The sequence below is a fragment of the Equus asinus genome, chromosome 3, assembly GCF_041296235.1.
Source record: "Equus asinus isolate D_3611 breed Donkey chromosome 3, EquAss-T2T_v2, whole genome shotgun sequence".
NCBI classification, from domain to species: domain Eukaryota; kingdom Metazoa; phylum Chordata; class Mammalia; order Perissodactyla; family Equidae; genus Equus; species Equus asinus.
Window position 1 is genome coordinate 154,176,552 of NC_091792.1, and position 11,540 is coordinate 154,188,091.

At 42.2% G+C, this 11,540-nt stretch overlaps 1 long non-coding RNA gene across 1 annotated transcript in view; it reads right to left on the reverse strand.

Moving 5' to 3' along the window:
• Nucleotides 1–1,561, reverse strand: part of LOC123284795 (uncharacterized) — a 79,712-nt gene extending 78,151 nt beyond the window's left edge. The window contains exon 1 of the long non-coding RNA XR_011502493.1: nucleotides 1,291–1,561. This is a non-coding gene — a long non-coding RNA (uncharacterized lncRNA). The remainder of the gene's footprint in view (nucleotides 1–1,290) is intronic.
• Between the last annotated feature and the right edge of the window lie 9,979 nt (nucleotides 1,562–11,540).

Below are 11,540 nucleotides of genomic sequence, written 5' to 3' on the forward strand. Positions count from 1 at the left end.
AGAGCGTCATCCACTGAACACAGATTCCTAAAGCCCTTAAAAACACATCGAAGCTTAAAATAATAATCTTCCCTTACAGGAAAATGCACTTACTTGATATTAATGGACCTCTCTGCCTGGAATATTCTCTCAGATCTGTATAGTATGCACTTTCATTTCATTCAGGGCTTTGCTCAAATGGTACTGCCTCAAGGAACCCCTCATGACCCTCATGACCCCTGACTCCTAACCTAAGTAGACATACTCTTGGTTTCCCAATGCCCCATCCTCTGCTTTATTTTCCTTCAAAGCACTTAGCGCTAGCTGCCCTTGTATTGTAGAAGCATTTGTGTGTTATTGGTTCCCTCTCACCAGAAGCCGGGATGCCTGGGGGAGGGGCCTTGTTCACATCATCACACTACGGCCACGGGCCCTATGAAATTACCCTGTTTGCTCAGTACATACTTGTTGAATGAATAAATAAATGGAGTCAAGCAATGGCACTAAGTAGACGAGATGTTCCCTTCCACTTATTAATGGTCAGGAAGGTCAGCAAGAAAAAGAAAAAAAATCCCTCATTAAAACATGAATTTTTTTTAACTCGATGATATACCAAGAAGTCTAATGGAATCATGGATGAAAATATTTCTTCTATTCTATGGTGAGACTATGAGACAGAGTGGCAAAGGCGTGGAATGAGACAGGTCTGGGTTCAAATTCCACGTCTGTTTTCTAATATTTGACCTTTTTATATATAAAATATTTGAATACATGTATTACTTATATAGATATTTATATAACATACTATATATACAAATATATGTATATATTCAAATATTTTATATATATGAAATCTATATATATATATATTTATATATATATAAAATGTGGTTACAATTAGTTACCATGAAGAGTTATTACCAACCAAGAGGACTGGACTTTTTTGTATATAAAATATTTTAATATATACATACATGTATATATTCAATATTCAAATTTTATATATAAAACAGTCAAATGTTATACATAGGCGGCTGTGGTTAGCCACCACAGGGGGATTGCGAGTGAAGACGATGCGTGCTGAGTTGCCGTAGGAGAGCTTGGCCCTCAGAGCGCTCAGCGAGTCGATTTACTCCCACTTCCCGCAGGAGAAGTGAGACGTCGCTGCTCAGACCCGCCTCCACGGTTCTCCACTAAGCCCTCAGTTCCCCAGTTTTCATTTAGAAAGTCAAAATGAGAACCAGAAGTCGGCTCCCAGGCCAGCACTCCTTGGGTCCCCCTCTCCTTTGTTGGGAGGGGGGAGTGACTCACCTCCGAGGGAATTCGGGAAGTCTCTGGAGGATGGTTGCAATTTGTTGACTGTTTTCCACAGTCTTGTCGGTTGTCATAGCTCAACTTGAGACAGCCCTGCTTCCAGCCACCCCGTCAAACAATGCCTGCTTTATGACTTCAACGGCCAGCAGCCTGGAGTCTGCAAGGGCCGCTGGCTCCCCCTGCGCGCCCAGGACCGGTAGGCGGAGGGGACCAGCAGGCTGAGGGGATGCGCCTCCAAATCGAGGGCGGATACATGTTCCCTGTTCTCAACTCACCGCCAAATAGTGCAATCGCTCCAGAAGCTTTTGGAAAAAAATATCATTCAGCCTAAAAGGCTAATTTTATGCTCTACTCGAAATGACTGCCAAGTTTTTGAAAAATGCCAGAGTTAAAAGGCTTTTGTGAAAAGGGTGCTCTGGGAGAAGGAAGGAGAAGTGAAGGAATGTTCTCACCCAGACACTACCTCACTGTAGTAAGAAAAACAGAATAAAGTAAAATGAAATGAAAGGTTTGCTTTTCACTTTGGAGAAAGAGCAGCCAGCTCAGCACACAAGGAGCCCTTCTGAAATTTTAAGGACTTCTAATTATAACAAATAAGCCTGGCCTCAGACTAACGTCCATCGCTGAGATTAACAACCTCCAGCTGCTTGGAGAAGTTTAGCTCCTCCGTAGACTCCTTCCAGCTCATGTAGCGAATCCTTGTTTGTCTACAATGTTGAAGGAATGGAGGATTTCTAGTCTATTAATTAATTCAGGTCAGGAATGACAAATAAAACCAGACATGGTTTCAAATCCTGGGTCTGTTACTTCACAGCTGTGTGACCTTGGACAAGAGCTTAGCCTCTCTGAGTTCAATTTGTAAAATGTTGCCTAACTTTAAAGGCTGGTTAGGAAAAGTAAGTAAAAACCTATTTTCAAGGTGCCTAAATGAGCGTGGCTTGGAATAATCTCATCTTATTCCTGAACTTCTGGACATGATATTTTAAGACGGATGTAGGAAAGGGGCTTAGGACCATAACTTGAAAACCTAAGATGGAAGTGACAGATGAGTTATAAGAGTTTTTTATGTGTTCTGGATACAAATCCCTTATCAGACATAGTATTTGCAAATTTTTTCTCCCATTTTGTGGTTTGTTTACATTCTTGGTGGTGTCTTTTGAACAACAAACGCTTCTAATTTTGATGAAGTCCAATTTATTTATTTCTTTGTTGTATGTGTATTTGATGTCATATCTAAGAAACAATTGTCTAACCCATGGTCACAAAAATTTATTCTTTTGTTCTCCAAGAGTTTTATAGTTTTGGCTGTTATATTTAGGTCTAATATATTTTGAGTTAATTTTTTACATATAGTATAAGTTAGAGAATCCAACTTTAATCTTTTTCGCATGTGTATCCAGCTGTCCCAGAACATTTGTTGAAAAGATTATTCTTTCTTCATTGAATTGTCTTGTCCAAAATCAGTTGATGATAGGGGCTGGCCTGGTGGCACAGGGGTTAAGTTTGCATGCTCCATTTTGGCAGCCCAGGGTTCGAGGGTCCAGATCCCAGGCACGGACCTATGTACAGCTTATCAAGCCATGCTGTGGCAGATGTCCCACAAGTAAAATAGAAGAAGATGGGCACAGATGTTAGCTCAGGGCCAGTCTTCCTCGGCAAAAAGAGGAGGATTGGCAGCAGATGTTAGCTCAGGGATAATCTTCCTCAAAAAAGAAAAAAATTCAATTGACGATAAACGTAAAGGTTTATTTTGTACTCCTGATTCTATGCCATTGTTCTATATGCCCATTCTTATGCCAGTGCCCCGCTGTCTTCATGACTATAGGTTTTAGTAAGTTTTGAAATCAAAACATGTGAGTTCTCCAACTTTGTTGCTCTTTTTCAGGATTGTTTTGGCTGCTTTGGGTCCCTTGCATTTCTGTATAGAGTTCATTATCAGCTGGTCAATTTCTGCAAAGGAAGTCTGTTGAGATTTTGATAGGAATTGTATTAAATCTGTAGATCAACCGTGAGAGTACCACCATCTTAACAATATCGAGTCTTCTGATACCTGAACATAAAATATCCTTCCATTTATTTAGATCTTTAATTTCTTTCAACAATGTTATATCGTTTTACAAGTCTTTCATTTCTTTTGTTAAATTTATTCCTAAGTATTTTAAATTTTTGGGTGCTACTCTGAATGGAATTGTTTTCTTAATTTTGTTATCAAATTGTTCATTGCTGCCATAGAGAAACACAGTTGATTTTTATATATTGGTCTTGTATCAATTTAAGCTCACGGTGGGCACAACAGCCACACATGGACAATGGTAAATAGAAAACTGCAATTGCGATCTGCTAAATTCACAAGTCTAAGGTGTCAGCTTTTTCCTTTATATCCTAAAATCATTGGTTAGAATTACATTTTAAGCCCACATTTATCAGAAAATCATTTTAATTTTGCTTTTCTCTTCGAAAGACATTGCCAGAGGAGATGGAAATCTGCACGATGGGCAGGAGCAGACAGGTGGGAGGCTCGGCACGACCAAGGACCTGGAGGTGGGAACGGGCTCTGCTCTGCGTGGCCTGGCCAGCCCCCTACAGTTTGACGCCATCTTTCCATTCTTGCAGTAAGAGAGCAACGAGCAGGGAAGCCCTTTTCTTCATTAGTGCCATGCTAGGACAATAAGGGGGGACATCCTCAGTCTTATTCAATGTGTTGTCCTCTGGACAATGCTTTCGATTATAGTGAAACCTAAAGAAATCAACAACTTTTGTTCGATCTGTGCTTCTTGTTTTACAGTTTCGGTATATTCTCCCCAAACCACTTCTGCTCCTGTTCCCCAGGGACTTTATTCCATTTTCCATTTTAACACCATTCTCGTTTTCAAAATCACTCATGCAGCACACAGAAATAGAAATGTAGGCTACCTGAGTCAGCCTGAAAGAGTAACTATCCGGTCCCTCCCCATCTGTAAGTGACCCCTGCGACACTACGCTTTGCACACACGTCCCTTTCAGCCCCTCTTGCATGTGTCACAGCTATCGGTTCACAGGTCTGTCCACACAGACCCCTTAAGAAAAAGCAGCATGTCCTTTTCAAGGCTGCATCCTTAGAGCAGTGGCCCATAGTAAATGCTTAGGAAATGTTTTCTGAATGAGCGTGCAAGGGAACTTCCTTGTAGCTTCTCCTTTACCCTTTCTGAGGCCCCAGACAGCTTTACCGAAATAACTGCTTTGGCATAATTTTTCTAAACATTTCTTCTGACATTTCTTTTAGGAAATAATTTTACCAAAAGTCAGCAGAGTTATTGAGCACCTGCCGTGTGGAAGCCTCTGCCATATGTTATGAGAAGTACAAAGAACAGGACCTTTGATCGAACTGGGGGCACAGCTTATTTAGGTGACAAAGATAAGTGCAAACATTGACTGAGTGCTTACTATGTGCCAGGCATGGTGGTTTGGTGAATATAACTCATTAATCCTTGCAGTAAACTCAAGAGAAGGGCGCTGGCATTGTCTTTTTCAACAGGTCAGGGGATGACACACAGGTGGGCTAAGTAGCTTGCACAAGGTCACCCAACTCATCGATGGCTGGGCCAGGATTTGATCTCAGACAGTCTGACTCCATAACATATTCACTTAACCCTGTGCACTACTCAGCACATAGGAAGTCACAGGTGACCACTGACAGGCAAAATTTTGCATCTCACCAGTAATTCAGGGCAGCAGGAGACTGTAGGTTAGGATGTTCATTAAAGTACTCAAAGAGATAGTAGATTTGAGTTGGCTGCAGAAAGCTGGGTGAAATTTCAAAACAAAGGCAGGGAACTCTAGGCAAGAGGGAAGGATGGGCAACACCATAGAGGCAGGAGGGGGCTCCAGCCATTCTGAGGTACTATGGTCAATAGGGCCCAATGCACCGTTCTGGGTAATGAAGATCGAAAAAGACAAATTCCATGCTTTCATGTACCTTATAGAATAAATAGCTTCAAAAATAAAGATAGACTTGTCCAGTGGTGACATGTGCTATGAAAAAAATAATATAAAGGGATAGAAAGGGACAAAGGAGGTGCTGCTATCTTATATAGCGTGTGAAGGAAACAGCCTCTCTGAGAAGGTGACGTTTCGCCAGACACCGAAAGGAAGAAGAGGAGGGAGTCATGGGGAAACCTGGAGATGAGGCATTTCCAGGAAGAAGGAACAGAAAATCCAAAGGCCCTAGGGGAGTGGATTCTTATCGAGTTTGAGGAAAGTAAGGAGGCCAGTATGGCTGGAGCGGAACAAGTGAAAAGTAGAGAGGTGGGAGGTGAAACCCAACAGGTAGCTGGGGCCAGGTTCTACAGAGTTTTGTGGACCATCGCGAAGGCTCTGAATTTTCTTCTGCTCAAGACTTTCCAACAGCCTCCCATCTGACTCAATGGGGCAACATATGGACCTTCTGTTTTATAAAGATCGCTCTGGCCGAAGGCTCCTTGGATCAAGGAGTAAGTGAGCAGGTAACCAGGAATATTGGAGGAGCAATCTTCTTAACAGAAACATTCCTGTAGAGAAGTAGGGAGAATTGAAGCTGGAGAAAGTAGACTGGGGATGGTCTTGGTCGCCATGCTGACTAATTTAGGTTTGACTCTCCAACAATCAAAGGGTTGGAGGAGGACACAATACGAAATACACGATACAAGACTCAGATTTCCTGTCTCAGATGTCTTCCTTTTCTATGAATAACATGAGCACTGATGATTTTCAGAATGTTTTTTCAAGTATATTCGACTAGGTGAGATACAGGAAACCAAAGAAACTCTAAACTAGTAAGGGCATAGCTGTCACCAATCCTGGGACAGGTAAGGTGCATTCCAGACAATTGTATTTTACTAAGAGCAGACCTCTTCTGAGCATTTCCTTTGTGTTAGGCATTCCTGTGCATGCTTCCCTTGGATTATCTCTTTGACTCTTTCCAAAACTCATGCAGTCAGGCGCATCTTGATTGCTCTCACAGAAGTGGAACCTGAGACCAGGAGAGTTCAGATAACTTAGTGATGGTTACACAGTTAAGAAAGGGACACCTGAGATTGTTTTCATTGTTATTTTATAGTCCTTTTTTAATATTTCCATACACTAATATAAATATTTACAGCCAAGTTATTTAATCAAGTGTTTATGGACAATTCCCAGCAACTCCTAACAAACTGTTTGTAGTGGATGAACTAATAATTTCTCTGTAACACGTCCTGAAAACCTGTGTTTGGGAGCTGGGAGAGAAAGTGAAGGAACCACCGGTCAATTGAGACACAGGAGGTGACCTAGAAGAATGTGGATCCTGCATTCCTCAGTCCAGTCTTGATGATATTGGACCAAAATAAAAATAATAATAATTGGTCTTAAAGTCAAATTCAGAGTTTTTAAGATAAGACAAAATATATAGTTTCCTTTACAGGATGCTTATAAACATCCATATAATTACTCAGAAGGAAATTCAGTAAGGATTTTAGTCCTCATTCTTCAATTTCCACGGGCTAAGAATGACATCCCGAGGTGCCACACCCGGTGAGTGTTAAACTGTGCTAATGTCAGGTACCACTCTCTCATCCCAGGATTTATTTCGTTACCCAACTCTGAATTTAATATCTGATTATCAGTGTAGCCACCATGAGAGAAGGGCCAGATTTTCTATATCAGCCCTCCATCAAAACCCCACATTTCACTCCTAAAGAAAACAGGACATCCTTCTGGCTTAGGGCGTTATATTCAACTTTGCGGACTAGAGATTTCTCCTATCAAACGTGGCTACCCCAGATTTCTCCATAGAAGTCAGACATAGGAGTAATGCGTTCTTCACATTAATCACACAGTATATAAGCCAGGAGCAGGGTGTCAGAGAATCTCTTCTCGACAACATCTTTTATCCATCAGTTTGATTTTATTTAGCAGAAAAGACATCAGAGCTGGGGGCAGCCACCCCTTCCAGCCCTTCTAAGACTAAAGATGATCCCTACTGATGCTGCTCATCTTAGTTTCCTTATCTGCAGAATCAGTGGACTCCTAACTCCTGAACATTTAATACTTGTCTTATCAGATTTAATTGGCGAAACATTTTGTTTTCTTATACTAGTTCAAAAGGAAACTAAATCATTTGTAGGTGACTTGGCAAAATTGAATGCTGATTAAATTCAACTACAATAAAAAATTGGTTTACCTTCTACCTTTCCAGGCAAGGAATAGAGAAGGAAACCAGCTACTTCAACATAAATAAGATGGTGGAACCTTTAGAATTTTCCAAAGGATTGAATGGAAATGTCATGAAGAATGAAAGCAATGAGATAGGAGAGCAACATTGGCCTTGCATCCTTGCATCATTCTTCCTCTTAGCTCCACCTCCCTTATCCACTTATGTGTCCATCTGCCTGTCTATCCCTCTATCCATTGTCCTATCCATATCCGCCCGTCATCTATCATCCATGTCTATCTATGAACAATATGTGCGGTTGTCTATCCATCTATCTCTCTATTCTTATTTTTAAACTTTCTTTATTTGACAAGCATACACTGGGCACTTATGACCTTAGTCAGTCCCTCTATTAGTAGGGATATCATAGTCAATAAAGACCTGCCCTCAGTTAGCTTATTACGGAGAGATTGATGAGTGACTATAATGACACCTCAGTCCGATAAACACTATGAACGAGGTTAGCACAGGTTCTGCTGCGACTTGAAGGGGTGACACCTGAAGGAGACTCTGGATGGATAGCAATTAAACCATCAAGGAAGGCAGGAGGAGCAGGATGCAGAAAGAACAGAATGCACCAAGTTGTAGAGATATAAAACAGAAGTCAGAATCCGGCCAATCCGGAAAGGTGCATGTAGAATCAAGTTAAATCTTTGATTGTACTTTGAACTTGTTTTCCAACAAGAGTCCTGAACGTAACTGGAACTCTGCCCAGAACACCTGCAATCCAAACATAAATACTGCAGTGTGGTTTAATTTATCTTCCCAGAAATAGGTGACTGCTGCTGTCATGTAACACATTCTGGCTGTCAACAGAAACTTGAGTGTATTGTCAGTGCGTAGCATAAACATGAATGCCGGGATGTCATTTGACACTATCTGGAAAACAGGTTTCTGTTAAGAGAGGAACTGGTGGGAAAAACAAGGAAAAAGAAAAGGAAGAAAGCATCCCAGCACTGGATGCGTGTATTCTTTACCACCACTTGGAGAGTTTGCTATTCCATTTAATATGTTGCCATCCCAGGTGAAAACAACAGAGAATTTCAGTTATTATCCAAATAGGATTAAGAATCTGCTTCCCACACTGACGTGCTGATCTAACACACTTTCCTCTTTGGATTTGGTCTTTTAAACACAGCCTATTAAAAGTTGCTTTAATTGGCATTTTGTTAGAAAGTTAATGCAAACTTACCAAAAATAGCTTGTGAGAGAAGCAGATAAGAACACAAAAGAAAAATACATTCTAATTGCATAAATTCTTTTCTTTCAGTCAAGCTTCTTTTCAAAGGCAGTTTTAAAAAAAGTGGCTCAATAAGTTACCCTTCGGCAGTCTTGTCTCTCTGGCAGCCTCCATTCGCCCTTGAGGGATCTCTTCCGCTCCTGCTTCCATCCCTCTGTCCATATGTTGTCGGTTAGAAGTCTTTCTTATTCACCCAACTGATGCTATGGATGATGTATTGCGTATTGCCCCTTGCTACACACTATCTCAGTTGGTTTGACTCTGTTCTGTTTACCCCTTTGCCAAGAAACTGCCTGTTCATGTGTGTCCTTTGAGAGCTGTTCATAAATCCTGTGTCAGAGAGGTTTCATTATAGTCAATTTTTGTTCTTCTCAAACACAAAGATCCACATTGCCCATCTTGTGCCAGGTAACAAAGGTAAAATAGACACATAGTCCTCACCTCCAAAAAGCACATTGACCTGTGGGCAAGACAGAAAATTACACTAAAACTCTGCATGTGAAACGTTGAAGATCTCCACAGAAACAAAGAGAAAGAGAAACCCAGCTCGCTCTGCAGAAGGGCAAAGGGAAGGTTTCCGTTCCCCCTGCCCAAAACACGGACCATCTTACGTGTCAGGAAATGGAATTAATCCCATGGGTCACTCAATTTGCCCAAGTCTCTCTAAAACTTCCTTTATTTGCATACCCTTCACTTGCTTACTACATTTGCATAATAATTGTATAATTACCTTTCTCTTGAAGCCACTAAGAGTCCGTTCAATAGTAATAGATTCTAATGAATCTACTTAACTTGGCTACTTTCTCTTTCTCCAGCTGGATTTCTCTTGCTGTTCTGCCTAACGCTCTTCCATTCACATGCGCCTTGCTCCTGCACAAACCCACACACCTGCTCTTCTCTCTCTGGAGCAAGTGGGCCAGTAAAACTACCAAGGTGTGACTCAGAGACTGCAAGAGGTCATCATACACTGTGATCACCTTCATCGCCGTCACAGCAACCATCGCATTTGTGAAGCACTTAGCAAAGATGGTTAGTGTGTATTAGTATGTACATTTCACCAATAGGCTTAAGAAAGCCTCATATCAACTCCATGAAGTCGGGATTCTTCACTTTCTTTGCAGATGAGGAAATAGGCGCTCAGAGAGTCCCCAGTACCTGAGCCTTTCCTATAGGAACTGAGACGCTGGCTGAGGATGTGGAGCAGACACTAGATCAATCAAAACTGGAGCACAGAGTCTGACTCACAAGACTGGTGAGTCTGGGAGTGGTTCTGGAACTGCTTAAATCCCTCGCTCCTGTTCAATTCTAAGAGTCCTGGCTGTGGGGAGGAGGATGGGGCAGAGGGCAGGAAGCAGGCAGAGCTGACAGACGGCCCTGAGTTCCCTCCCGCCCAGCAGCTAGGACTGTTCTGCCTTCTTTGCTCACCAGGCTCTGTGCTAATCCCATTTGACATGTCAGGGCTGCTTAGCGTCTCATGGAGGAGCCAGCTTTGTTCGAGATCCCATAGACACAGAGGGCCCGGCGGGGATTTCAACCCAGGCTCTGAAGTGGTTCAGCCTGTGCCCCCTCACTCTGCCAAGGCTGCAGGCCACACATTAGCTGAAAGTTCTGAGCGTCAGGTCAGCTTTGTTCTGGTCACATCTGACCTTCTGCCTCGGTTATGGAAATGGAGTTTCCTTGTCATCCTCAAGGCCAACTGCCCACGTAGTGGCTGAGTACTGGTCCCAAACCCCAGTCTCTTTCTCTCTCCCTGTACTCCAAGATTGATCACTGGGTTGCTACCCCAACCCTTGGGCCCGAAACCCTATTAGTTACCCTTTACTCTCATTATCCTCAACTTTTCCAACACTAAATCTCATGCTTTCTCCCCCATGGCTTCCTTTCTATCCTCAGATAGAAGCTTTTGCTAAAACCAAACATGAAGCTTGAGCCCAATTCCTTGATGTAAGACCTAGCCAATGCTTCTATCTTAGCACCTAATAATTTCTAAGAATTTCCTAGCCTCATGTTCCTATTATTCTTCTTTCTCTCAAGCCTTATTTTATTATCTTGTATATTTTGGCCCTGAGGCTAATTGAAAGACAGGACCACGACCTCCAGAATAAAGTCTCAACTTCTTAACACACAGAGAGTGTGACCATGATGACATGGACCCCAACAAACTTTCCAACCTCATCTCTCACCATCATCTGCCACACCTGTGATGACCCAGAACCACCAAACTTCTTAGGCTTCGCTGAGCACACCATTCTGTTCATCCCACTCCCCAGTTACATTTCTTGAGATGTTTTTTATTCTACTTGGTAAACTCTTATTCACCCTTCAGATCCAGAGCTTACGTCACCTCCTTGAAGAAGGTGAAATCTACCTGTCTCTTTGAAAAAGACAGAGAAGGCATGTGTTTCTACTATTACTGATAGTCAGTGCTATCCCTGCTCCTTTCATGAATTTCTATCCTTCCATTCACCTGTCCCCAGAGATCTGTCCAATGGGTGCATTGGTAGAAACGTGAACTGAAATCCATTTGACTATTTAGCTAGCTTATTCCAAGGCTATAAAATGACAGTCCTGGGAGCCCTCGTGGTGTACAGACATCCTTAATAGATCATGGTGCTCTTTCATACCAAGCCTGCCCAATCTCAGGCCCCTGTGTAAAGCAATGTTCCAGGAAACTACCACCAATCAATATGAAATGGAAGATGAATTTCTGTTCATCAAAAGATTCCATGAGGGCCAGCCCCAGTGGCCTAGTGGTTAAGTTCGGTGTACTCCACTTCTGCAGCCTGGGTTCAGTTCCCGGGC